This window comes from Tupaia chinensis, unplaced genomic scaffold, assembly GCF_000334495.1.
Source record: "Tupaia chinensis unplaced genomic scaffold, TupChi_1.0 Scaffold150175_1, whole genome shotgun sequence".
Classification (NCBI taxonomy): Eukaryota; Metazoa; Chordata; class Mammalia; order Scandentia; family Tupaiidae; genus Tupaia; species Tupaia belangeri.
The window spans coordinates 293,981-306,956 of record NW_006210013.1 but is presented as its reverse complement, the minus strand read 5'-3'; the positions used below and the strand labels follow the sequence as shown (position 1 = coordinate 306,956).

Below are 12,976 nucleotides of genomic sequence, written 5' to 3'. Positions count from 1 at the left end.
ACAGAAAGAGACAGAGAGAAAGAAAGCAGGAAACCACTCCCTGGGGGGATGGGCACACTGCATTCCCCTCGCCTTCATTCTCCTCTCAGGATTTTCAGCATGCATGCACACCTGCCCAGCGTGAGTTTCAAGCCACTGGATCCAGGACTAGAATCACAGTTGACCACATGGGAGTCCAGCGCCACGTGGGAGTCCAGCACCACTATTGCCATTTGCTGACCCCATCACTCTGTCTCTTTACACTAACCAACAGATCCCCAAGTCCACGGGGAGCCAGAGAAAAACCTGAACTCCTCAGCCAGGCGTACATGCCTGGACCTGTGATCTGGCCCTTGCCTACCTCTTCACCTGCCCCGATTCTTCAGCACCAAACTCCATTTACCAAACCACTGGAAGCTCCTTAATGAGCCACATTCTTTCCCTCCTGTCCTGCCCAGAATTCTCTCCCTCTATCCTTTCTAGCTGACAGAAATCATCATTACCTTTTTACTATAGCCACTTCATCACCAAGTCCTGCATCCAGGGGCTCCCAAGCAAAGTTAAATACATAGTTATTATAGCATTTATCATATCACTTATAACCATCTGTTGACATCTCTCCCTCCCCTGCTGGGCTGCAAGCTCCTTATCATTGAAAAGCCTATCCTATTTAGATTTGTATTCCAGGCAGGAGCACGAGGTCTATCATAGAAGCTTAATATATGGTTATTGAACGATGGTTACTTTTAAGACATTCCTTAGTATCTGTATTTCCCTGAATCTTATTTTGGTTGTTACTTTTTAAAAGTATAAATGTTAAATAATACTTAGATTAACAAGTTTGCTAAGTTCTAATTTTGTCCTTATAATGAAACCTGCTAACATCACTCGTTCATTCACCAACAACATATTGGGAGACACTGTCAGCTCCTAGGTGTGAAGTGAACAAGTCAGATATACGACCTCTTCCCTCTGAGGTTAAGTCTATGAAGGCTGAAGGGGAGACTGACCTCGAACCATAAACACATCCATATGAGATTCGAATTGAGGTGAGAGTTGCAAGGAAACAAGTTACAAGGAGAGAGAATAATGAGAGGCCAATTTTAGATAAGAGGGTTAAGCAGGGCCGGGTCCCAGGGCCCCAGAGCGTAGTGGTAATGTGCTGTTTAAAAGAAGCTGGATCTTGGGGCCAGCAGGTGGCACGGTGATTAAAGTGCTGGACATTCCCACACGGGCGACCACGGTTCGATTCCTGGACCTGGTGACTTGCTTGCTTGCTTTCCCACATTCCCTCCCTCTCTCTCTCTGTCTCTCTCTAGTCAAATTAAAAATAAATGAATGAATAAATAAAAATTAAAATAATTCTTTTAAAAAAAGAGAGAAGCTGCATCTCACATGGTGACTGCAGTTCAAATCCTGGCCTGGTCAGCCTGATACACGTTGGGCACAGGAGTACAAGTGCCCGAGGTCCGATGTGCTGGAGGACTGGAGGAAAGGAGGTCAAGGTACGATCAGACCCTGTGGAGGGTGCTTCTCTCTCTCTCTCTTTCTCTCTCTCTCTGATTCTTTTTTCCCTCCTCTCTCTAGTGCACATGTAGCTGTTATGAATAAAGACAGAAATTATTAAAAAAAAAAAAAAAGAGATAAGGCCTTGTGAGCTACTCTTTCTCTGTCCACTCAGGCCCACTCTTACCTCTAAGGAGTGTACTTTCACTTTTACTTAGTACACTCCCTTTTCCTTTCACTAAAAAAAAAAGAGAGAGATAAGATAGAGACCTTAGGAAATATCTTTGAAGAAATGACGATACAGGGGACACTATGGGATAGACAAGAGTAAGCCATGCAGTCAGGGGGATGGAGCATTCCAGGCAGCCTGCGGGAAGACTCTAAGCCCGTGAAAGGCAGCTGGGAGGCTGGGGCTGGAGGGTAGGGGCTGGAGAAGCTGTCAAGGGCCAGACCTTTCGGTTTTGATCTGGAATTTGGATTTTATTCTCACCGCGTAAGGAAGCCATGGAAGTTTTCAAACAGAGGAGTGACGGGAACCTCTGAGAGGCCTGTCCCTGTGAGCACCATGTGCACTCTGGACTATAGTGAGTAAAAAGCAAGTAAACCCCTTTGGCTCTGATCGGCAAAGGCTTTGATCCCCAGTCTCCTCCCCTGCGCGTGCTGGAGAAAGATAATGGACGCTCACTTCAAGGGCCACAGGTGAGAAGACCCTAAGCTGTCCCAGCTACTCAGAGAGAAGTTGCCGCCACCCTCAGTGACCTCATTTGACAAAAGACAGGGCCAAGGAGACAGCACCAAACGGTTCTCCCAGGTCTGACCTGAGCCCCTGAAGCTCTGAGCTAGCAAACTAAGCCAGGGCCACACTGGGAAAGGGGTTCTAGATTGCCAGGGAGGCCATAACTCTGCCTGGCATGCTCCTCCCTCCCCTTCGTGTGGTGCTCTCGGTGCTCCCATGAAAAGCTGGCACCTGCTGGTCTTGCCATGTACTAGCTCTCCCCCACCCTGCCTTGGTTCCCCTGACCACTGGGCTTGCCTCACACAGCAGGCATTTGTAGGTCAGAAGTGGGCCATGGCTTTCAGCTCACACTCCCTGGGTGCCCTTACTGACCTCCCCTGTTAACCGCCAGAATGTGAGAACCACCTCTGACTCTACAGCCCCACCATGGGAGGGGGCATTGGTGGGGAGGCAGTCACAAACCTCTGCATGGACTTAGAGTCCTACCTGAGGCAGTCTGTCAGTCACTGGTGGAGCTGCCAGCCAAGGAGGGGAGCTGAGAAGATGGTAATGAGATCCTCCTGCTGTGATTAAGTGCCAGGCTTTGTTTTACACCTGTCTTTCCGCCTTGCCTGGTCAGATCACCAAGCTGACGGGACAGTGAGTGGGAAGTCAGTTGCTCTGTGACAATACCTCCCACACTGGCAGGTGAGGGCTCATCCACCTACAGCCTGCCTGACCCTATGCCCACCCCCGCAACTCTCACTCAAGACAGTGCCTTTCTGTCCTTGAACCGGGTCTCATTCCTGAAGCCCCACCCCCACTTTGCAATAGAGTCACCTCTTCAACCTCCATTGTCCTGACCTCTAGGGAGTCCCTTTCTTTCTTCCTTTGATGTGTTTCTACTAAAGTGCACCAGACCCCAGTAGAGGCAGGGAGGGGAAAAGAAAGGAGGCAGGGCAGAAGAAACAGCACACTGTTAGGGCAGAAAGGACTGTCTTCTTCAGGGCTCTCCAGATAAAACCTGAGTTTCCCTCCTCAGACCACGCAGCTCCCAAACACAGTTACATCCGACGACCGACTGGATTCTATCATTGAGATTTTTTTTGGAGGTTTTTGCTATAGGGTGAGTGCGCTCGCTAGACAGAGAGACAGAGAGACAGAAAGCGAGAAATCACCCCCCAGGGGGATGGCTACGCTGCAATCCGTTCTCCGCCATTCTCCTCTCGGGATCTTGGGCATGCACGCACATGCGCCCAGTGTGAGTTTAAGCCACCAGGTCCGGGACTTGAACCGCGGTCGGCTACATAGGAGTCCAGCGACATGGCCATTACACCAACTGCTGGTGTAATGAAATTGAGATCTTTATGTTTTAATCTGAAGTCTGGCATGGTTAAAGGGGGAGTGTATGGAGGGCGGAGGAGGATAGGACAGACTTCTTCCATTGCCAGCTTCTGGCTGAGCGTCGGGATAACACTTAGGTTTGCGGGCCTAGGTTTTCTCGGTGCGATGGGAAGAAGAGGGGGCCTGGATGACCTCCATGGACATTTGGGGAGTGTGCAGGGGCTGCGGCATGACCTCCTCTCCCTGGTCCTTCCCCTGATCCAGGGTGCCACACACCAGCCAGCTCCCGCTTCTCAGCCCCCCGAACCTCCAAGCCCTCTGCATTCCCCCTTGGCAAACGGACATCTTGCCTGGAACTCGCAGCCGCAGAGTCCCGGCGACTAGAGCAGGAGGTCGCGGGCTACCTGAGAGCGGGGCTTGGCGGGCTGCCGGGCGGGCTGCGGGGCGGGGCCTGTCGGGGGCGGGGCCTGCCAGGGGCCGGCCAGGGGACCTTCCGGAGACCCCGGTGGAGGTGGCCGCAAAAGCTGCGGGGAGGAGCGAGTCGCTGCGCTGGAGGCGCTGGGAGACGTCGCGAAGGGTGAGCGCCCTGTGGCTACAGGGGACCTCTCCGGGGCCACGAGTCACCGGCTGGGCACGGCGGGGACGCGGCTGCCTGCGGTGGCCTGGCACCTCTCCGCCTGGCGCTGTCCTGGGCTGTTTCCAACTGTCCTCCGGCCCCGGGCGTCCCATCCCTGGATGGCGCTCTCTGCCCCGCGGCGCCCGGGGAAGGTGGGAGTCCCTCGGCGGGGGTGGAGGGCGAGTAATAATGTGAGTGCCTGGCCGGTGGGACGCAGGGACACCTCGGAGTGACGACGGCACTTGCACTCCCGCCTTGAAACAGTGGCTCCCTCTTGTCGGGCAGTTTTATTTCAGCTTCGTCCCCACCCTGTGGAAGGGGCAGGTGGCTTATCAAAGTCAGCCCGCTCACTGTCTTCCTTGGAAAGGGAGACAGACACCCACCTCCAGCAGGGCCACGGAAAGCCCAGAAAGTCATTGAACCACTTGACAGGGGCCCTACCTCGGTGGTTCCAGGTAGTGCAGCCGGGCAAAGACCGTGGTAAATACTGTTGGCCTTGACGTTGGAAAAGGAAAAAAAAAATAATAATAATACTGCCTGAAGATAATCACCCAGTCTAAGTCCTCTAAAGCCACAGTTGGAAAGACATTTTCTAAGGGGTGAGGGTGAGTTTGGGATCACATTGTGGTTTGATTGATTGGCTGATCATCTCAGGGTGAGGGTGCTACTCAGGAAGGCTGCTCAGGCAATTGGGTGGGAATTGAGGCAGTGGCTTCCCCCCACTGCTTGGTTGCCTAGGGTTTGGAACACACCTGCCCAGCAGTGGGATCCACACGCAGGCAGCGTAATCCAGTGTCCTTCACACATGGTTGCTGAGCAATGGCCCAATCCATGCAGTTTGGACGTCAAGTGCATCTGTACTGTGTCTCTTGCTCAGTGCCTGGAAGAGGGCATTAGGGATTACCTGCAGATATGAGCGGAGCTCCCATGTGGGAGTGGCCGGGCCCTTGCCAGATGTGTATGGTTGGATCATTTTGCCACCACTGCTCAGCTGATCTGAGCTACGGAAAGTCTGTCCAAGACCTGAGTTCCTTGACTCTTCACCTTTGTTCTTGGGGGCAGAAAACAATGGCCAAGATTTCCCCGTGTGCCATGTGCATCCAGTTAAAAGGGACACCCCAGAGCAAAACCCTGGAAGAAGTTCTGTGGGGCTGGGTGCAATTCTTCAGTTGTTGGATCATGGAGAGTTTCTATGGGGATCCAGAGGAGGGGCCCAGCCAAAGCTTCTTACCAAGCAATACAAAAATAATCCATATTTTTAAATCAATAGGACGACACCTATGCATCTGGGCTTAACTTGACTAGAATTTCCATCCTAAAAATGGCACAGGATCACCCCCTTGGACATTTATAGCTATGAGCATAACATGAAGGGTTTAGATTTCATTGTCTAAACTCAAAGTCAGGCCTGCCTGGTTTTCAGTTTTGTTTCCAAGTAGGGAAGACCTCTCCTTAGGAAGGCATGTCCAGCACAGAATCTTCTTTGTTGATTTCTGAGCGAGTTTTCCAGGAAGTTTGGCCCTGCTGAATATTGAAATCAGAACAGTCTTGTTTTGCAAGCACAGACTCAGCAATAAAACACTGGAATGTCCAGCTACTGGGTCCAGATGTGTTTATTTCACTCTTAATTTGGTGGCAAAGAATGCAGATGACAGACCCACATCTTCAGTCAGCTCAGAAACCTCGGTGATTCCCAGGCCTCGTTTTGACGTCCCCTAATGTGTATGCCACACCCTACAACAGGCTCAGCTCTGAGGGACCAACATGAATTTGAGGCATAGTCTCTGCTGTTAGGAAGCTTACAGACCTAGGTGTGAAGATAAAACCAGCACCTCTGAACCAATTAGAGAACAAGGAAGTGCAAAACTGTGTTTTCATCTACTGGCCCAAAGAAGACAGCAAGTATGGGCTGGAAAAGGCAGCTATCTGAATAGCTATTGTAGTTGGTCTTAGGCTCAGTGTGGAAACAACCATCCAGGACCAGGCCAGACCGAAGGAAGAAAGCCGATGAATAATCTGAAGGTCAGACAAGAAAAGGCTCTGCTGCCCAAATTCCTTGCCTCCCTTCTGTCTTCACCTCCTGCCACTCTCGTATGTCCCACACCCCTACTGACCCTCGTGTAGGAGTCAGCCATGACTTCTGTGTGCCTCTTTCTCTTTGTGCTTACTCTCCTGAGCCAAGAATGAGGTGCCAGTGAACACTCTACATTTTAAAAGTTTATTTATTTCCTTTATGAGTGAGACAGACTGACAGACAGGTACCCTCAACAGGGTGTCTTGCCATAGCCCATCCCAGCCTTGGCCGGCCTTGGATCATCGGCACACACATGTCTAGCAGGTTTAGGGAAGTCTCTAGATGTGCATCTGGAACCTACCCATGTAGGTCAGCCTTACAGAGCATTGCCTACTGCTATACACCGTTCAGCTCTACAATGTTAAAGAAGCATCTCAAATGACACATTCTCCCATGAAGACCTCCCTGGTTGATCCCTACCCTAATCTATAAGCAGAGATGGAGAGCCTCTTCCCTGTCTTTAGACCTCCCTGGTTGATCCCTACCCTAATCTACAAGCAGAGTTGGAGAGCTCTTCCCTGTCTTCCTTTGCTGGTTTCATTAGCCTCTGCTGAAGCTCCTACCACCCTATAGTGCCCATAGTTGAGGGGCCTTTGTCCCATTCACTGACACGGGGCTGTGACACTCATCCGGGGATCACCTGAGCCAAAGTCAGTGTCTGGCACATGGTAGGATTTGGTGTAGTATTCTTGGTTAAAGTTCAACCACCCATGGGAAACAGTGAAGCACCCCCTTACTTAGAACAGAAGGCGTAGGTTACATGTTCTTGGGAATCTAAGATTGGATAAATTAGGTGGAGGCAATGCCTGGAGTCCTTGAGGAGCTTGTGTTTAATGTAGCGGTAGTGCTCAAAACCCTTAGCACTTCTGACTGCTTACAGAGTGGAATTCTAGGTCTTCTCATTTGTCTCAAGGGTATCCTCTCCAGCCTATCAGCTTTCACCTTGAACTCATTCTTCAACCTTCTGAGCCAGTCCAGCTCCAGGCAGCTCCCTGGGCCTGGACTCCCTCTTCCCTGTGACTGTGCTGTTCGGCAGTCTCTGCCAGGCGTGTCTGCAGCTCCCTCTGGCCAGATCCTGATCCTGAGAACTTCATATCTATATCCCCTGCATATAGAGGACGCCCCCCCCCCCAGGCTGGGTTGGCAGGCCCTCCTCTGTGCCGCACAGTGTCCCCACACGCATCTGTAACCTCTACGACAACCTCTTGTGGCTGCCAGTGTGATTTGGCCACCTCCCTGCTCATGACTATTAGCTCCCTGAAGGCAGTGACTGGGTTTATCCCTGATGTAACCCCATCAGCTAACCTTGGCCCTAGGAGATGGTGCCCAGGACACGTGTATCAGACGGAAAGCTGAATCAGGGTGGTGAAAATGTAAGACAGAGGACAATGTAGAGACTTTGGAAGGGGAAGAGTTAAGATTTGGTGATTAGCTATGTGAAGAGAGTAAAGGCTTACTACCTGTGATGCAGGTGGAGGTGGTATACAGTAGTGGTCAGACCCCTGGCCTGGGGGAGAGGTCCACTTATATATCTCTGAATGCCGTGCAAAAATGTTTTTGTTTCCTGGATGATTTTTCAAAATTCAAAGTATTAAGTCATTTGGGGACTGTGAGTTGGATATATTATACTAACGCATCCAAATACACTCAGTGGAAACACACACTTGGAGTGCAGGTGAAGTCAGGGCTAGAGAGATCTTTGGAGCATCGTGGGGATGGTCCACCTTGGGAATGCAAATGTGGTCCCTGACAGCAGGAACCTAATGCGGAGAACAAGGTCTGGGAGGAAACCTACAAGCCAGGGGAGTGAGAGGAGGAAAAGGAATGTGGAAAATAGAATGATAGAAGGGTGATAGGAAAATCAGGGAAGCCAGAGAGATTTCAAGAACAGGTGGCCAAAACTGTCCCATGTTGAGAGAGAGAGAGAGAATGAACAAGGAGCTTCAGACAAAAAAAAAAAAATAAAAAATAAAGAAGAGGACGAGGTGAACTTCAAGAGGGGAGCTCCCATAGGAAAATCAAGAAAAAAAAAAAAAAAAAAAAGAGGAGGTGAACTGCAAGGGGGGAGCTCCCATAGGAAAATCAAGCCTCAGGGCCTAAAAAGAGGCTATTTAATGGGCAGTGGGAACAGTGGATGGAGTCTTTAGACTTCACGTCTGAGGAATTCTGCTGTGATAGAAAGGACAGATTCTCAGAAAGGGAGGAATGGTCAAGGTCAAGAGAATTTTGGTTCTCAGAAAGAAAGGAGAAATGGTCAGCTCAAGAGAGAATGTTCTGTTTATTTTTGTTTATTTACTTATAAGACATCTAGCCATGTTTAAACATAAGGGAAGGAGCTCATTTATGAAAAGGGCTAAGTATACTTCTCTGCAAGTGTCCTAGAACTTCCTTTGTGGGGAACTTCCAAGGTCATGGTATTGCTAAATCCAAGGATACCATGTTGTAACGCTAACATGATTTGAGGTGGGGACCTCCCTGGTCTGTGATAAACTTTTCTCAAATGTCCCTAACCTCAGCTTGCCTTCATAATGTTACTGTCCAAACATTTTCTCTCTTACTGTGCACCAGTAATAATAGCAAAGTCATAAATACAATTTAGTTGGAGCCAGATACTGTTCTGAGTATCCGTGAGGGGTAAATGGTGAGTCAGCATTTAAACTCCACGTGTCTGATTTCAGGGTTCAGGTGCTTAAACCACTCTGCTACATTCCCAGTAAACAAGCCCATACTTCACTGCAGATTCATGGTCCTGTTTCTGACCCCACTGCGAGATTTTCAGTCCTGATATGACTGACAACATGGGTTGTCTGAGGTCACCAAACCAGTTCTCTATCTGGACCTGGTTTCACAGGGAGCTGGACCAGCTTTAATCGTCAATAAATAACTTAGTAGTCAGCAAAGAACCTACAAACACAAGATATTGCAAGGGACCCAAAAATAGGAGCTATATGTCTCCTCTCACTTACTGTCCATAATCACTCCATTTTATAGACAGAGAACTCAGCTAGGACCTGAACTCAGGCGATGATAATAAAGGCATTATCTAAAGCCACTGTCAGCCCTGAGTTTTTGTGATCTGAGATTCCATTTCATCTTGTTCAGAGACGTCAGAGATGTAACTGGCTTTAGATAATTGTGGGGGTTTTCTTAACATTTAACTTTATTTATTTTAATTTGACCAGAGAGGGACAAAATGAGAGAGGAAAAGAGAGGGAAAGTGAGAAAGCAAGCCACCAGGTCCGGGACTCAAACCGTAGTCGACCATTTGGGAGTCCAGCGCCCTTAACCACCACATTATTTGCCAGCTCCAGCTGTAGATAGTTTTAAGGCTTTTTCTTTCCCATCTTGGGAAACAAAAGTGTACCGAATATGAACGGCTAATAGGAACATGCTCAGATGTGCAAGAAGTACAGCCTGCCCTCCGCTTTCCAGACGTCAACTGGATATTGATGTGGAGGCCTCCTCTCACCAGGCTGGCAGCCATGGAAACTGCCCCAGGTTGTGCCACAGTTTCTGAATCCTAGGCATTGCCAAGACCACAGAGACAGGACTGGGAGTGTCTCCTGTCACCATGCTTGTCCCTGCCTCCCTGGTGGCCTCTTCAGGTCTAGGCGGTCTCTGCTGCTTCTGACCATACAGCCATTTGTCTCTGGCATCCTGCCACAGTCCTGTCTTCCTGGGACCCACAGACCTTTTTTTCTTCTCTCTTCTGTTTCTTCTAGGACTTTCAGCTTTTACCCACCTTTGGGCAAAGCTTCTGTGTCCTCAGCCCCCAGCCTAAGGCCCTGTTTGGGAAATCAAAGCCAGAAGAACTTGCCACCTGCCTGCCCTGGAGCAATGACTAGGGAGACTGCTGATGCGGAGGTGGGCAGGGCAAGGTGGAGATGCAAGGAAGGAGAGATTCCTAGTCTCAAAATATTATTTAGCTACAGATGCAGTCCCCTCTGACAGTGAATTCTTTTTTCCGTTTAAGTTTATTTTTTCCAAGAAAGAGACCCCCAAGGTCTTCATGCCACAGTCCACCCTAGTTGCAGCCGGCCTGGCTCAGGGCACGCACATGTCTGTTGTGCTCAGAAGGTCCCAGGACACAAACCCAGTGTTTTTCCCATTTAGTTCAAGTGCATTACCTCTGAGCCACTGTCTGGCCCCGCTAAATAAATTCCTTTCTCCCCCCCCCCCAACCTTTTAATTGCCAGAGGGTGCATGTACATGCCAGAGAAAGACAGCGAGAAAGCATCCCTGCCCTGATTTCCCACATAGGTGTGGTCGCACTGCAGTCCCTTCTCTTCCATTTTCCATTCTGTTAGGGGTTGGGGCACACACACTTATGTGTCTGAGTGTTTTTCAAACTGCCAGGGCTGGGATTCAAACTGTGTTCAGTCATGTGGTATCTGGCTTCTTTAACCACTAGAGTCAATGGGGCCAGTCCAAGTAAATTCTTACGGGGGGGAAAAAGTTGCTGCTTAAAGCCAGGAGATAGATGATAGATGGACAGATATGGACCCATTTTTGTTGGCACATTATTAACATTATTTTCCACTATTTCTTTTCACAGTCTCTGTAACAGTCTTGCAAATTTGCCAAAATGGGAGGTGAATGTTCTGTTTCAGGGAGGGTGGGCTCTGTTTTGAGATAGCCGTCATGATACTAACATGTCCTTCAGTAATTTGAGCATTGGTAAGGATATGAAAGTACTTCCATTTTTGACCTGCCATTATACATATGCAGAAACTGAGGACTAGGAAAGTTGAACTTGTGTGGGATGACCAGACAGTGGCCACAGGAGAACTAGAGCCCAGGTTCATTATCTCCCAGCACTTCTGCCATGACCTCATGCATCTTAGAACTAACCAACTCGGAGCCAAGTCACCAGCTGACCCCTGCCCTGACCCCAAATGAGCACAGCGACCCTAGGCGGCTGCCTGGGGCTGACACCACATGCATTGAAGCTCCTTCAGGGGCCAGGATGTTGGGCACATAGTCAGGGTGTGTTCCCCAGCCCCATCTGCCCCAGCTCACAAGCCTCTAGCATTCCCAGTGAACCCCTCTTTTCTCCTCTGCACCTGGAGTCTCAGGCCATCCTGTGCCAGGCCTGACTTCTCTCTCCCTTCTCACCCTCTCTGGGGCTCAATTTGTACCAGTGGTGTCTCTAATTTGCCGAAGAAGCTTTCTCTTGATGCCTTTGCTAGCCCAGCACAGACCAGAGATCCCTCCCAGGACAGTTCTCAAGTGTTTCATAACCTATATTCACATTTCCATTCTCGGCAGATAACTGATCACAGTTTAATAGGGCTTCTATTCCCTGTTCATCCACCCCCATCCCTTCTGCTTCCCATTTACGTCACAACCCAAATGATTTTTGCTGCTCCTAGCAGACTGCCTGTGTCATTAGTCAGGGATTGTTATATAGGACTCCCCAGCTCTCATGGCTCCAGCTCCCTGACCTTGCAGTTCCCCATCTTTCCTAGCAATTCATTTACCCATCAATCCACCAGGTCTGGCTGAGTTGCATTCAGGGAGGCTGGCAGCACCTTAGATGTTAATTTTCTAATTGAGAATATTGGCGCTGCCTGAGCCTGGAGATAGGCAAGGGCATTCAATTCCTGGGTGAGTTACCCTTTCCCTAGGATTTTAAATGTCATGCTAATTGCTAGTTTTAAATAATCACTCAGATGAAATCATTCTTTTTTAATCAGATACTTTAAAACTGTATGCTAAAACATGTAGGGCCAGCCTGTGGTATGATGGTTAAGGTGGCCGATCCCACAAGATCGACTAAGTTGTGACTAAGTCCTAGACCTGCTAACTTGGAAGACATGGCAGTGTGTGTGTGAACTTGCCCAAAATCCCAAAAGGAGAAACCGAGGAGAAGGGGTTGGGTGTGACCCTTCCCCATGGTGGGTGTTTTCTCACTTCTATCTCATGCTCTCTGACAAGCACACGTGCCCTTTGGCAAATTATTAAAGAAAAAGTTTATACTGAGCTGATGAAGGTGAAGCCCGCTCTCAGCCTAAACCATTTGGGTTTTCAACGTAACGTACTTACTGTCTTCAGAACGTCGGTGCCTTTGCTCGCTGTTGTTTTTATTGTTTTGTGGTGCTGGGGACTGCCACCTGAAGTTATTAAAGAAAACAGGATGCTTTTAGGTAATTCCCCAGGAATGCTAAAAAGAAAACCAGCCAATCTGCCCAGCGTATTGGGAAATTCTGTTTCCTGCTCTGCAGGTTCCCCTTCAGTGGTTTCTAAAGGGAATGCGCTTCTGGTGAGGTATACTTGCATACATGATGGCTGTCTACTTAAGCAAGCAAAAAATATGAGAGGATTAAGCAAGGCTGACTAGATTCTCTGGCTTGAGCACCCGAGGGGCCTCAGCTGTTAGGTCTGCCTGGGGAAGCAGAAGCTATTATTGTTATCTTACAGTTGATTAAAGTGAGGCCCAGAGTGGTTCAGTACTTGCCCAAGTTTGCACATCTGTTAAATCATGGCGTTGGGATTCGAATCCAGCTACAAACGTGGTAGTCGTTTTAACCTCTGACCGCACACCATTTCGCAAGCGACATGAACTTCCAACAGACCTCAGCTCGGAGTCACTTGAGGCCTGTACACCTCTGGCTCAGCCTCTCCAGCAGCGGCTCCTTGGACTCCTCCCCTTAGTCTCCGCCCTTTGTGCGCCCCCTGCTGCTCTGCAGAAGAAGTGCCTCTCCTGGCTCCTGAGAAATTGCACCTCGCTTGCCTATTTCCA

General features: G+C 49.4%; 1 protein-coding gene across 4 annotated transcripts in view; it reads left to right on the top strand.

Annotated features, from left to right (window-relative positions):
- The first annotated feature begins 4,021 nt into the window (after positions 1-4,021).
- TLR5 (toll like receptor 5) overlaps positions 4,022-12,976 on the top strand; it is a 31,022-nt gene continuing 22,067 nt past the window's right edge. The window contains exon 1 of one of the 4 annotated variants that reach the window (XM_006171976.3): positions 4,022-4,121. The gene's annotated coding sequence lies outside the window, so the exon portion shown is untranslated. The remainder of the gene's footprint in view (positions 4,122-12,976) is intronic. The other 3 variants (XM_006171975.3, XM_006171978.3, XM_014585642.2) reach the window with 3 other exon arrangements.